Source organism: Somniosus microcephalus, chromosome 30 (genome assembly GCF_052327205.1).
Source record: "Somniosus microcephalus isolate GS21.2 chromosome 30, FLI_Smic_1.0, whole genome shotgun sequence".
Lineage (NCBI taxonomy): Eukaryota > Metazoa > Chordata > Chondrichthyes > Squaliformes > Somniosidae > Somniosus > Somniosus microcephalus.
In genome coordinates, this window is record NC_141016.1 from 36,305,670 (window position 1) to 36,318,850 (window position 13,181).

The 13,181-nt window shown below is 42.6% G+C and overlaps 1 pseudogene; it reads left to right on the forward strand.

Moving 5' to 3' along the window:
* LOC147098139 (scavenger receptor cysteine-rich domain-containing protein DMBT1-like) overlaps nucleotides 1–13,181 on the forward strand; it is a 108,233-nt pseudogene that overhangs the window by 78,506 nt on the left and 16,546 nt on the right.

Consider the following 13,181-nt stretch of genomic DNA (forward strand, 5'->3'; position numbering starts at 1 on the left):
AGGAACAGCGACCAATGCCCAACATTATGAACATGACAATATTTGAACCATTACATATAATCACTGTCGGGTTCCTCTACATAATAAACATTCTGCCAAGGAATGACGGAAAAACTGCACCGTTAGAAAGAGCAGGGATAATCAGCAATGTTTAAATATATTATTATTTTTAATACCCAATTCACTTCCAGTAAAAGCAGCAGTAGAATCCAGCAACGATTGATTAATTTATTATATTTAATCCCATCTCAAATTCCACTAAAAAATATTTTTAAACAATTGATACTGTTGTTATACCTCAAGAAAGGAATATTAAACACAGCAGAGTTTCATTATTTAGTTAATTTAACAGTCAATGTATAACCCGGAAAAGCAAAACACAACCACTGAAGCGCTTGATTTTTAAGTATATATGGATAGCTAGCTGGCTATAGAAGAGAAAACAGAGTAGGGGTTAACTGTAGTTACTCAGTTTGGCAAATGGTGGGAAGAGGCGTTCCACAAGGAGCGGTGCTGCGACTTCAGTTGTTCACCATTTACATTAATGATTTGGAATCGGGAGCACAATTTTAAATTTGCAGAGGACACAAAATTATGCGTTATCTTAATGTTGTATAGAACTTTTGTGAGACCACACTTGGAGTACTGAGAACATTTCTGATCTCCATATTATAAAAAGGATATAGAGGCACTGGAGAAGGTGTAAACAAGATATACTAGATTGATCCCAGAACTGAGAGGTTATATCTATCAAGAAAGATTGAATAGACTGGCGCTCTTTTCTGTAGACAAGAGAAGACTGAGGGGTGACCTGATAGAGGTCTTCAAGATTATGAAAATGTTTGATAGGGTAGGGGTAGAGAAGGTGATTCCACTTTATGACTAAGACCAGAACTAGAGGCCATAAATATAAGATAGTCACTAATAAATCCAAAAGGGAATTGAGAACAAACTTATTTACCCAGAGAGTGGTGAGTATTTGGAACTCGTTACCACAGGGAGTACGTGAGGTGAATATCATAGATTCATTCAAGCAGAAGCTACATAAGCGCAGGAGGGAGAAAGGAATAGAAGGATATGTTGATGGGGTGAGGTGAGGAGTGGTGGGAGGAGCCTATTGTGGAGCATAAACACTGGTATGGGCCTGTTGGGCCGAATGGCCTGTTTCTGTGCTGTAAATAATTTATAACTTTGTAATTATATTGAATCATCCCGTCACAATCGGTTAATAGAGCAATAAAAAACTTGCATCATTTAATTATTCTGTAGAGTTTCTCTCCAATGTCTAAAGGGGCAGAATTAATAATTGTTTAATCAGTTATAGACAACCTCACATCCCAGGGAATGAGCAGTTTGGAATTGGCCGTTCATTATATACATCGGCCGATTTCACATTTCATTGACTTCAGTACAAAAGGAAAATCAGGCGAAGTGAATATTTGCCTTTCAGTTCCATGTTGCCCGGATCACGCCATCGCCCAAAGTTAAAATGACTCCATGGTGATCTTTCTTGGTTTAAATCTGAGCATGTGCTTCATCAATTGCAGATATTGTTCATGGGACAGAAACAAACTGAACCACCTCTGACGAATTAATTCCAAGTTTGCAGATCCAATGTTTACATTTGTGCAATAATGTGAAATCGACAACAGCAATTATGCTCCCCATTTTATGTGTCTCCGGATTTTTATTTCTATAGACATCAGTGGATATAAAAATAAGGGGAGATGTAAAATGAGCTGCAGATTCACTATCACAGATTTATATCATCAAGCCAAGTCAATATTCCCCTAAATCACTGAAATTAGAATAGAGAAGTGTGTGTGAAAAAAAGACTGTTATTTCAACCGGGTTTCAGTCAGTCTAATACAAACTGACAATACTCCACCTGTTGGGAGTTGGACTTGAAAGAAAGAAAGAAATTCCTGGATTTATATAGCGCCTTTCACGACCACTGGACGCTCCAAAGCGCTTTACATTTCAAGGTGGAGTAACTGTTGTAATGTGGGAAACGCGGCAGCCAGTTTGCGCCCAACGATGACCACGAACAGCAATGTGATAATGACCAGATAATCTACTTTTGTTATGTTAGTTGAGGGATAAATGTTGGCCAGGACACCGGGGATAACTCCCCTGCTCTTCTTCGAAATAGTGTCAGGCGATCTTTTACATCCACCTGACCAGACGGTGTCTCGGTTTAACATCTCATCCACAAGAGAGCTGCACCACCGACAGTGCAGCTCTCGCTCAGCACTTCATTGGAGTGTCAGCCTAGCTGTATGTGCTCATGTCCCTGGAGTGGGACTGCGAACCCACAACCTCCGACTCAGAGGCGAGTGTGCTACCAACTGAGCCACAGGTGAAACTGATGATAAATATATGGCCCAAAGCTTCAGAGAAGCGAGGAAAGTGTGCGTGCAGCTTGACGTGGTAATTCAAGAGAACCTGCCACAAGGCATGCAAAATGGATGCGCGGCGGCCTGGGGGAGCGCGCCATAATATAATCAAGTGGATTGTTACCTGCGATTTTGAACTACGTAAGGCCAGGAACATGGAATGTTGCTTAAACTGATTCACTGCAAAGGACCTACGAAGGGGTTTATTCAAATTATTTTGAGGTAGCGGAGTTGGGCAGCAACACGTGGGCAATTACAGCACCTTTAGGTAAATGATGCTGGTCATAGAGTAAACACAAACCTAGGTTCAGAAGAAATAGAACCATGAACAATGATGATCATAAATACAACAACCAGTGATTCAGAAGTGAAATAGACAAAGAAAGGTAGAAATTGATCTTAGGCAGGAGCCTAAAATGCGCAAGAGCGACCGTGCCCCGCTTTACACTCCGCCCAATGTTATTTTGCAATGAAGTGGCCCGTTTTGTGCTTCCACCCAAGAACAATTTCACCTCCAATAATTGTGAAAAAAAGAATCTAACGTAATTCAAAACTTTGTAAAAAGGCGGGCACAGAGATTATCAGGAACATGGAATTGAGCGGCGCAGATCCACAAAAGATAACAATGAGAAGTTCAGAAATGTAACATAAAGGCTGAGAAGACGCTAATATGGTCAAAAGGATGGATTGGTGATTATAAAGTAGATGATACACTAAACGATGACCTCCCCAAGCCCCAGTAATTGTTCAGTAACAATGCAATTATTTACCTATTTCGGCAAACAACCCGCAGCTTTGAGAAAAGCATAGGTGCTCAAAACTAACAATGACCCAGGACTGGATGGTGTTTATCCACGGGAGAGAAAGAGGACACGGATCAATATTGCGAGTGGTGACCGTCATTATGAGGCATTTGGGAAGCTCCAGGATGCCGGGAGCGAAAGTGATCCGAGCCAGCAGGATTAGAATGATTGTTCGGTTAAACAGTAAATGAGCACTGGCAGGCCTCCACAGAGGAGATAGTTCGAGTACAGACTAGTCACGTACCTATGAGGGAAAAAGGAAGGGCATCCAAGACTAGAGCTCCCTGGATAACTAAAGATAGAGATTTCAATTAAACAGAAAAAGGAGGCTTGTGATAGCTGACAGGTTCATAATTTAGTAGAGAGCAAAGCTGAATACAAAAAGTACAGGGAGAACTGAAAAAGGAACTTAGGGAGTCAAAGTGAGCACATCAGTATAGATTAGTGGGTAACATACAAGTTACCATAAAAGAATTTTCTAAACATATAAATAGTAAAATAGTATTCAAATGAAGCATGGGCCCAATTACGCATCAAAATAAAATCTTCTTGTAGAGGCAGAGGGCATGGCTTAGGTAATAACTGAGTAGTTTGCATCTGGCTTCACTAAATAAGAGGATGCCACCAATGTCACAGTGAAGGAGGAGGTAGTAGAGCAATTGAATAGGATAAAAATAAAGAGGATGCATTAAAATGTTGGCAGTGCTCAAAGTAGATAAGTCACCGGGCCTGAATGTGATGTAAGGTTGGAAATTGAGGAAGCTCCGACCCCAATCTTCCAATCCTGCTTAGATATGGGAGTGGGGTCAGAGGACTGGACGACAGAAAATGCTATACTCCTCTTCAAAAGGACTGAGGGATAAGCGCGGCAACTCAAGCCAGTCAACCTAATGCTGGTGGAGGGGACTGTTTTAGAGACAATAATCCACAACACAGTGAATTTGCACTGGGGAAAATATGAGTTAATGAATGAAAGTCTGTATGGATTTGTTAACATAGAAACATAGAAGATAGGAGCAGGAGTAGGCCATTCGGCCCCTCGAGCTTGCTCGGTCATTCAATGCGATCATGGCTGATCATCCAAATTCAGTGCCCTGTCCCTGCTTTCTCCCCATATCCCTTGATCCCTTTAGCCTTAAGAAATATATCCAACTCCTTCTTGAATATATTTAATGAATTGGCCTCCACCGCCTTCTGTGGAGGAGAATTCCACAGGTTCACAGCTTTCAGGGTAAATAAATTCCTCCTCATTTCTGTACTAAATGGCTTACCCCTTTTCTTTAGACTGTGACCCCTGGTTCTGGACTCCCCGACCATCGGGAACATCCTTCCTGCATCTCGTCTGTCCAGTCCTGTCAGAATTTTATAAGTTTCAATGAGATCCCCTCTCATTCTTCTAAACTCCAGCGAGTATAAGCCCAATCGACCCAATCTCTCCTCAAAGTCATTCCTGCCATCGCAGGTATCAGCCTGGTGAATCTTTGCTGAACACCTTGCATGGCAAGAAGATCCTTCCTGAGATAAGGCGACCAAAACTGCACACAATACTCAAGTTGTGTGGTCTCACCAAGGCCCTGTACAACTGCAGCAAGACATCCTTGTTCCTGTACTCAAACCCTCTCGCTACGAAGGCCAACATACCATTTGCCTTCTTAACTGCCTGCTGCACCTGCATGCTTACCTTCAGAGACTGGTGCACAAGGACACCCAGGATTCGTTACACTTCCCCCTCTCCCAATCCATGGCCATTCAGATAATAATCTGCCTTCCTGTTTTTGACACAAAAGTGGATAACCTCGCATTTATCCACGTTATATTGCATCTGCCATGATGCTGCCCAATCACACAACCTGTCCAAATCATCCTGGCGTTCCTCGGCTTCCTCTTCACAGGACACACGCCCACCAAGCTTTGTGTCGTCTGCAAACTTGAGGATATTACATCTAGTTCCCTTGTCTAGATCATTAATATATGTTATGAATAGCTGCGGTCCAATGACCGATCCTGCGGTATCCCACCAGTCACTGCCTGCCACTCGGAATAAGACCCGTTTTTTCCAAATGTTTGCTTTCTGTCTGCCAACCAGTTCTCTATCCAAGTCAATACCTTTCCCCCAATCCCATGTGCCTTAACTTTACACGCAAATCTCTTATGCGGGACCTTATCGAAAGCCTTTTGAAAGTCCAAATACACCACATCCACTGGTTCTCCCTTATCTATTTTACCAGTTACATCCTCAAAAAATTCCAGTCGACTAGTCAAGCACGATTTACCTTTTGTAAATCCATGTTGACTTTGCCCGATCCTGTCACTGTTTTCCAAGTGCACTGTTATTACATCTTTTAGCATGTACTGTAGCATTTTCCCCACTACGGATGTCAGGCTTACTGGTCTGTAATTCCCCGTTTTCTCTCTACCACCGTTTTTGAATAGTGGGCTAACATTAGTTACCCTCCAATCCATGGGTACTCTTCCAGATTCCATCGAATGTTGTTAAAGTAATATCGTATTTGACTAACCAGATTGAAATCTTTGATGAATTACCGGAGAGAGTTGATGATGGTATTCTGGTTGTTGTTTTGTATATGGACATTCTATAGGCGTTTCATAAAATACCACATAAAAATTAAATAGACTTGTTCGCAAAATTGAAGCCCAAGGAATTAAAGGGGTAGTGGATGCATGGATATGAAATTGGCTAATGGACAAAAACAGAGAGTGGTGTTAAATGAATGTTTTTCATACTGGAGGGAAGTGTGCAGTGGTGTCCCCCACGGGTCGGTTTGGGACAACTGCTCTTTTTGAAATATATTAATGACCTCGATTGTGTATAGAGGGCATAATTTCAAAGCTTGTAGATGATATAATACTTGGAAATGCAGTAACCAGTGAGAGCGAGAGCAACAGATTTCAGGAGGACATAGACAGACTGGTGAAATGGGTAGACACATGGCAGATGAAATGTACCGCAGAGCAGTGTGAAATTATTCATTTTAGTAGGAATAATGAGGAGAGGCAATATAAACAAAATGGTTCAATTGTAAAGGTGATGCAGAAAGAGAAAGACCTAGGGGTTTATGCACGCAAGACATTTAAGGTGGCAGATCAAGTTGAGAATGTTGTTAAGAAGGCAGCGGGGATCCCTGGGATTAAAAGTAGAGGCAATGACATTATGCTAATCCTTTATAAAAAAACTGGATAGGCCCCAGCTGGAGTATTTTGGCCAATTCTGAGCACCACATTTCAGTTATTATGTCGAGGCCTTAGAGAGTGTGGAGAGGAGATTGACTTCAATGGTACTAGGGCGAAAGACTTCAGTTACTGGCAGAGACTAGAGAAATTGAAGGTGTTCTCCTTAGAGCAGTGAAGATTAAGGGAGATTTCATAGAGGTGTTCACAATTATGAAGGTATTGATGAAGTAAATAAACGTAATCTGTTTCCAGTGGCAAGAGATTTGGTGACTATAGGACACAGAATTAAGTTAATTGGCAAAATAATCAGAGCCGACATCAGAAAATACTGTTTCTGCAGCGAGTTGTTTAGATGTGGAATGCACTGCTGGAAAGGGTGGTGGAGGAAGAGTCCATAATATCTTCCAAAAGGGCATTGGGTAAATAATTGAAGTGGAAAAATGTGCAGGGCTATGGAGAAAGAGCTGGGGAGTAGTTCGAATTGGCTCGATCTTTCAAAGAGGTGGCACAGGCACGATGGCCGAATGATGTCATTCAGTACTGTATCATTCTATGTTTATATAAATGTAGGTGAGGTGTAGTGGATCTTTTTGAGGAGGTCCCTGAGAAGGAGGACAGCTTTGGATGTTCCTATATGGTCTTCCAGAAAACATTAGATAAGGCTTCGGACAAGAGATTATTCGCATAAATAAATGTGTCCGATATTGAAGATGAAGTTGTAATGAATTAGAATGGATAAAGGATTGATTAACAGACAGAAAACAGAGAGTAGGGAAAAATTAGTTATTTTCAGATTGGGAGTTTGTAACTAGTGGGGTGCCGCTAGGATTAATGTTTGTGCCTCAGCTATTCACAATCTGTATTAATGACTTGGATGAAGGGACCGAGTGCAATGTGCCCAAGTTTGCTGACGATAGATAGCTAGGTGGGAAAGTAAACTGTGAGGAGGACGCATAGAGCGTGCAAAGGGACATTGACTGGATAAGTGAGTGGGCAACAAAGTGGCAGATGTGGTATAATGTGCGGAAATCGGAGGCAATTCACTTTGGTAGGAAGAATAAAAAAACAGAATATTGTTCAGTGAGATTTATGTGTCCTAGTACAAGACCCACAGTGCGTTAGCATGCAGGTACAGCAAGCAATTAGGAAAACAAATAGCTTCATTGCTATAGGGTTAGAGTACACATTTAAGGAAGTCTTGCTGCAATTATACAGGGCTTTGGTGAGATCAGGCGTGAAGTACTGTGCACAGATTTGACCTCCATAGCCATGGAAGGATATACTTGCCTCAGAGGTGGTGCAACGAAGATTCACTAGTTTGATTCCTGGGAAGAGTGGGTTGTCCTATGAGGAGAGATTGATTAGATTGGGTCTATAGTCTCTGGAGTTTAGAAGATTGAGAGGTCATCTCATTGAAATATATAAAGTACTGAGGGGTATGACAGGATAGATGCTGAGACATTGTTGCCCCTGTATGGAGAATCTAGAACGAGAGGGCATAGTCTCAGGATAAGAGGTCGGTATTTTAAGACTGAGATGAGGAGGAATTTCTTCACTCAGAAGGTAATGAATCTTTAGAATTCTCTTCCCTAAAGAGCATATTCAAGGCTGAGGGAGATAGAATTTTGGAATCTAGATGTATAAAGGGATATGGAGATAGGACAAGAAAGTGACGTTGAGGTGGATGATCAGCCATGATCTTATTGAATGGCGGAACTGGCTCGAGGGGCCGTATGGCCTACTCCTGCTCATAATTCTTATGTTCTTTTGGGTTGGAAATTGTTTTAGAGGTAGGACACAGGGATTACGGATAAAGGGAATAGCTCTGATTAGCGGGTTAAGACAAGTTTTGCTCTTTACGGAACTGTACTGGGGCCTTAACTTTTTACCTACATATTTAGTGATGACTTGAATGAAGGAATGGAGAGTAGTATGACCAAGTTTGCAGGTGACACTAAGTTAGCAGGTGCACAAGTTGTACAGGTGGGATCAGAAAGTTACAACAGGGCACAAATAGATCAAGTGAGTGACCGAGTCTGTGGCAGGTGCTGTTCAATGTGGGCAAGTGTAAAGTCATCCAAGAAAGACCAATCAAAATATATTCTTAATGGTGAGAGAACAGGAGCTGTGGGGAAGCAAATGGGTTTGGGTGCCCAGACAATAAAGCTAGTGCACAGGTGCAAGAAGAAGTAAAAAAGGCGAATGAAATGCCAGCCTTCATATCAAGGAGGCAGGAATACAATTGAGAGGAAGTGATGCTTCATTGTTAGTCAGACCCCATCTGGAGTGTTGTGTTCAGTCATGGAAGGATATAGTGTTCCTGGAGAGGGTGCAACGAAGATTCACCAGAGCCATACCAGGGCTAAAAGGTTTAAATTATGTGGACTGTTTCATAAATCTGGTCTGTATTCCCTTGAGGTTAGAGGTTGAGGGGTTATATATTTGAGATGGTTAAAATGATAAAAGGATCGATGAGTAGATATGCAGAAAATATCTCCTCTGGTGTGGGAATCCAGCACAAAGAGCACATTCTTAAGGTTGGAGCTCGGTTATTCAGGAGAGAAATCATAAATCTGTAATTCCCTCCCCAAAAGGCAGTTGTGAATTTCAAGACAGATTAATAGATTTTTCTTAAGTAAGGGTATCAAGGGATATGGAGCAAAGTAGGAAAAGTGGAGTTGAGGTGCAGATCAGATCAGCCATGATGGATGAACAAACTCACGGGGCTGAATGGTCTACTCCTGTCCCTATATTACAGGTAGTCGTAACAGCAGTAGCGGCAGTAATAGTAGCGGTAAGAACAGCAGCAGTACTGATACTGAAGCTAATAGTTGTAGCAGCAGTAAGAGCATTAGCAGTATTAATAGTAATGGTAGCAGAAGCAGCAGTAGCAGTAATAGTGTACAAGTAATACTAGCAGTAGTGGTGGGATTAGCAGTAGTTGTAATGGTGGCAGAAGTTCCATAGAAGTAGTAATGGTGGGAGTAGTAATGGTGGGAGTAGTAATGGTTATTGTTGTTGAGCTGGAACCAGATGCGATGTGAATCCACCTTAAAGTGTTTTCCATTGTGACTCTGATAATTAACACGTTATTCGTTTTTAATAATATAATAATATTACTTGGTATTGTTATAATTAACATTTAGGTCACAGAGATCTCAGACTGGTATCCGGGGACACCGGGTGCTCCGGCCGGGTGGAAGTGCTACACGGAGACCAGTGGGGGACGCTGTGTGATGTTTACTTTGGTTTAGAAGACGCCAGCGTGGTCTGTGAGCACCTTCAGTGCGGGGCAGTCACCGCAACCCCGGGAGCAGCTCACTTTGGGGAGGGAACCGGCCAAGTGTGGAAGGAGAACTACAGTTGCCAGGGGAACGAGTCCCGATTGTGGGATTGTCCGGTTTCATCCTGCGATCAGTTTCGCTGCTCACATGGAAATGACACCAGTGTCATCTGCTCGGGTGAGTCCACTCAGTGCATTGAACTGAAATACACCAACTGTAGATGTTTCCATTGCCACTGAGCGAGTGTTTGTCGATCGATTTCTCGCAAGTGAGTTAGTAATGAACCAAAGGGCTTCAATGCAGCACAAGTGTAATCAATGACTGCCTCGTCTTCCAGTGTTTATCTCTGTCCGGGTGATTCCAGAGCATTACCCAGAATTCAGCAGAATTGGCTAAAACGTTCAAACAACGACAGTGGCGACACTGCTATAGAATGGTCAATCTGCATTTGTATTGAAACCACAATAAATGATACCAGTTAAAATATGAATCAACATTATAAAATGATGAGGGTGTTCCATACGATAGATGTAGATAAGATGTTTCCACTAGTTTGGATGACCAAAACTAGGGGACATCAATGTAAGTTTGTCACTAATGAAGTCAGTAAGTAATTCAGGAGAAAACTCTTTATTTAGAGAGTGTTGTGAACGTGGAACTAGCTACCAGAATGAATAGTTGAGGGGAGCAGCATAGATGCATTTAAGAGGAAGCTAGATAAGTGCAGGAGAGACAAAGGAATGGATGGATTTGCTAATGGGGTTAGATCAAGTAAAGAGGGGGTATTCCTATGGAGCATAAACACCGGCAGAGACCTGTTGGGCCGAATGGGCTGTTCCTGTGCTGTAAATAAATTATAATACTTGAAACCATTCTAAATGCTACCAGTTTAAAATATTAATCTATATGCGATTCCCCGTAGAGATCAGTTGTATTGTCATTGAAAACTCCAAGTGTTAATATATTGCTCGATAAATAGTATGAGGTGATTTTAATATTCAATACACTGAGTGCAATATAATTACTAGTGATTGAAATACCTCAGGTTATATATCAGTGTGCTGGACCTCTGATTATTTCCCGGGACCTCACAGTTCTCCCGGTGTCCTGGGTCACACTGATCGCTCACCAGCGCCGCCAACTGGTCCGTTATGTCAGTGCTGTTTTCAGGGCAAATTCGCTTCGGCGTTTCACACATTGGCACATGGGAACACTGGAGACAGGTGGAGGCCCATCAACCCTTCGGCCGGTCCCCCAGTGCCTATAAAGCAGAACTACTTCACTGGCTGCGAAGCGGTTTGGGACGTCCTGCAGTTTTGAAAGGCTTTACCAATTTAAATTTCTGTCTGTTTCATTCCGTATTGAATAAGATAAACTTTGAGCAGCTAGAACCCATTTCAAACCCGTGCTCCTGCCTTTGATCACAGCTCATATCAATAGCCGGCCTGGGCCGCCCGCCCCCAATTTGTTTTTAGCCGCTTTCCCCAGATTAGCCTCCAGAAGCAGCTCGACATCTCTCTAAAATCAATTCACCGAGAAAAGTTAATGGCGGAGAGGATCTGCCTACAAGCCTTGTGGGTAATTATTACAGAAATGTAATCATTAAAATTAATAATATTATGGGATATTTTGGCTCAGTTTAACCATTGCTCTCAATGTGTTTCTTTTTGTAGATGAAGGTTGGCCGCCGAGACTAACTAACGGGGGAAGCCGCTGTGACGGGCGAGTGGAGATTTACTACAACGGCAGCTGGGGAAGAGTGCGGGACAACCTCTGGGACCTAAATGATGCCAACGTGGTCTGCAGACAGCTGGGCTGCGGCTCTGCAATAGCCGCTTATAACTCTTCAAAGTACGGAGAGAGTGAAGGGCCCGTGTGGGTGAATGATGTCCAGTGTGAAGGAAACGAGTCTCAGCTCCGGAACTGCAGCTCATTCACATTGAATCCATCTCTCAATGACAGCATCGGCGTAGGGGTCCTGTGTTCAGGTGAACAAATGGTTCTATTTTACAGAACCATCAAGGGGAATATCTAATCTGCTGAGAACTGTTTTAATACAGGTCACATATTCCTCTTTGTCTCTCCAACCACTTATTTAACTCAGGGAGTGACAGCAAAGCTAGAGCACACCGGCAGAACTGAAAAATAACAAGAACTTGCATTTATATGGCGCCTGTAACGAAAGATAAACGTCGTAAGATGATTCACAAGGAGAAAACTGACATAGAGTGAAAGCCCAAGGTTATAGGACAGGCGACTAAAAGCCTGGCCATTTGGGTAGATTTCAAGAGCTGGTATTAAACCAGGAGAGGCGGCAGGTTTAGGGAAGGAATTCCTGATCTTGGGACCGAGACGGCGAAATCCACGGCCGCCAATTGTGGGCGAAGGAAGTCGGTGATGCACAAGAGGCCACATTTGGAGAACAGTAGAGTTCCCTAAATGATTAGGGCTGGAGGCGGTTACAGTGATAGGGGGGGGTCGAATCAATGAAGATATTTGAACCTGAGGATGGTAATTTAAAACTACAGGTTTTGGCGGACAGGAAACCAATGGAGAGCAGTGAGCAGAGGGAAGCTGGTGAGTGTGACTTGGTGCGGGTCAGGATATCAGGAGTTTTCGGTTGAGCTGAAGGTTATGGAGGGCGCAGGATGGGAGGACGGCGTTTCAGCAGCACATGGGCTGAGGCAGGGACGGAGGTGAGCGATGATACAGAGGTGGAAGTTGGCGGTCTTTGTGACGGAGAGCACGTGGGATAGGAAGTTCAGCTCGGCTGTCAAATGCGCGCTGAGTTTGCAAATCAGTTCCTTTGTGCAGCATAAAAGTGTAGACAGATGTGCTGGACATTCACTGGTGTAAGTTTCATTATGCTGTGTATAAGTGTGGACAGATGTTCTTCAGATGTACTTGTGTAAGTTGCATAATGCAGTGTGTAAATTTGGACATATATTTTGGTTACGGACTGATGTCAGTTCCAACATGTTGTATTTACGTGTAGACAGATTTTGTGGGCTTGTACTTCCGTACGTTGCATTTTGCCGTATGCAATGAGCAGCGGAAGTGATAAATAAAGCTCTGGATAAGAATGTAAGCTAGTAAGACGGGGGGGGGGGGATGAATCAGGTGAAATTAACATAGGCCTGAAGATAAAATAAATAGGAGATGTGAGTAAATGTCAGACCAAGGTAATGAAAACTGGATACATTAACGGTTAGGGAACAGATACATTTATAGAGCAGAAATATAAATTGATTGTTAAAAATAAAGTGAGTGGAACAACTAATAAAAACAAGTTAAATTGGCTGTACAACAATGTGCACAACATTCGAAACCAAACGGGAGAACTGGAGGAAATAAATCTAACGATGGAGAAATGAATAGAATGTTATGCTGAAAGGATTAGAGGAAGTGGGGAGGGAGGAGGCACGTGTGGACCATAATACCGGGTTGGATATTTGGGCCGAATGGCCTGACTCTGTGCTGTACATTCTATATAATTCTACGTAAGA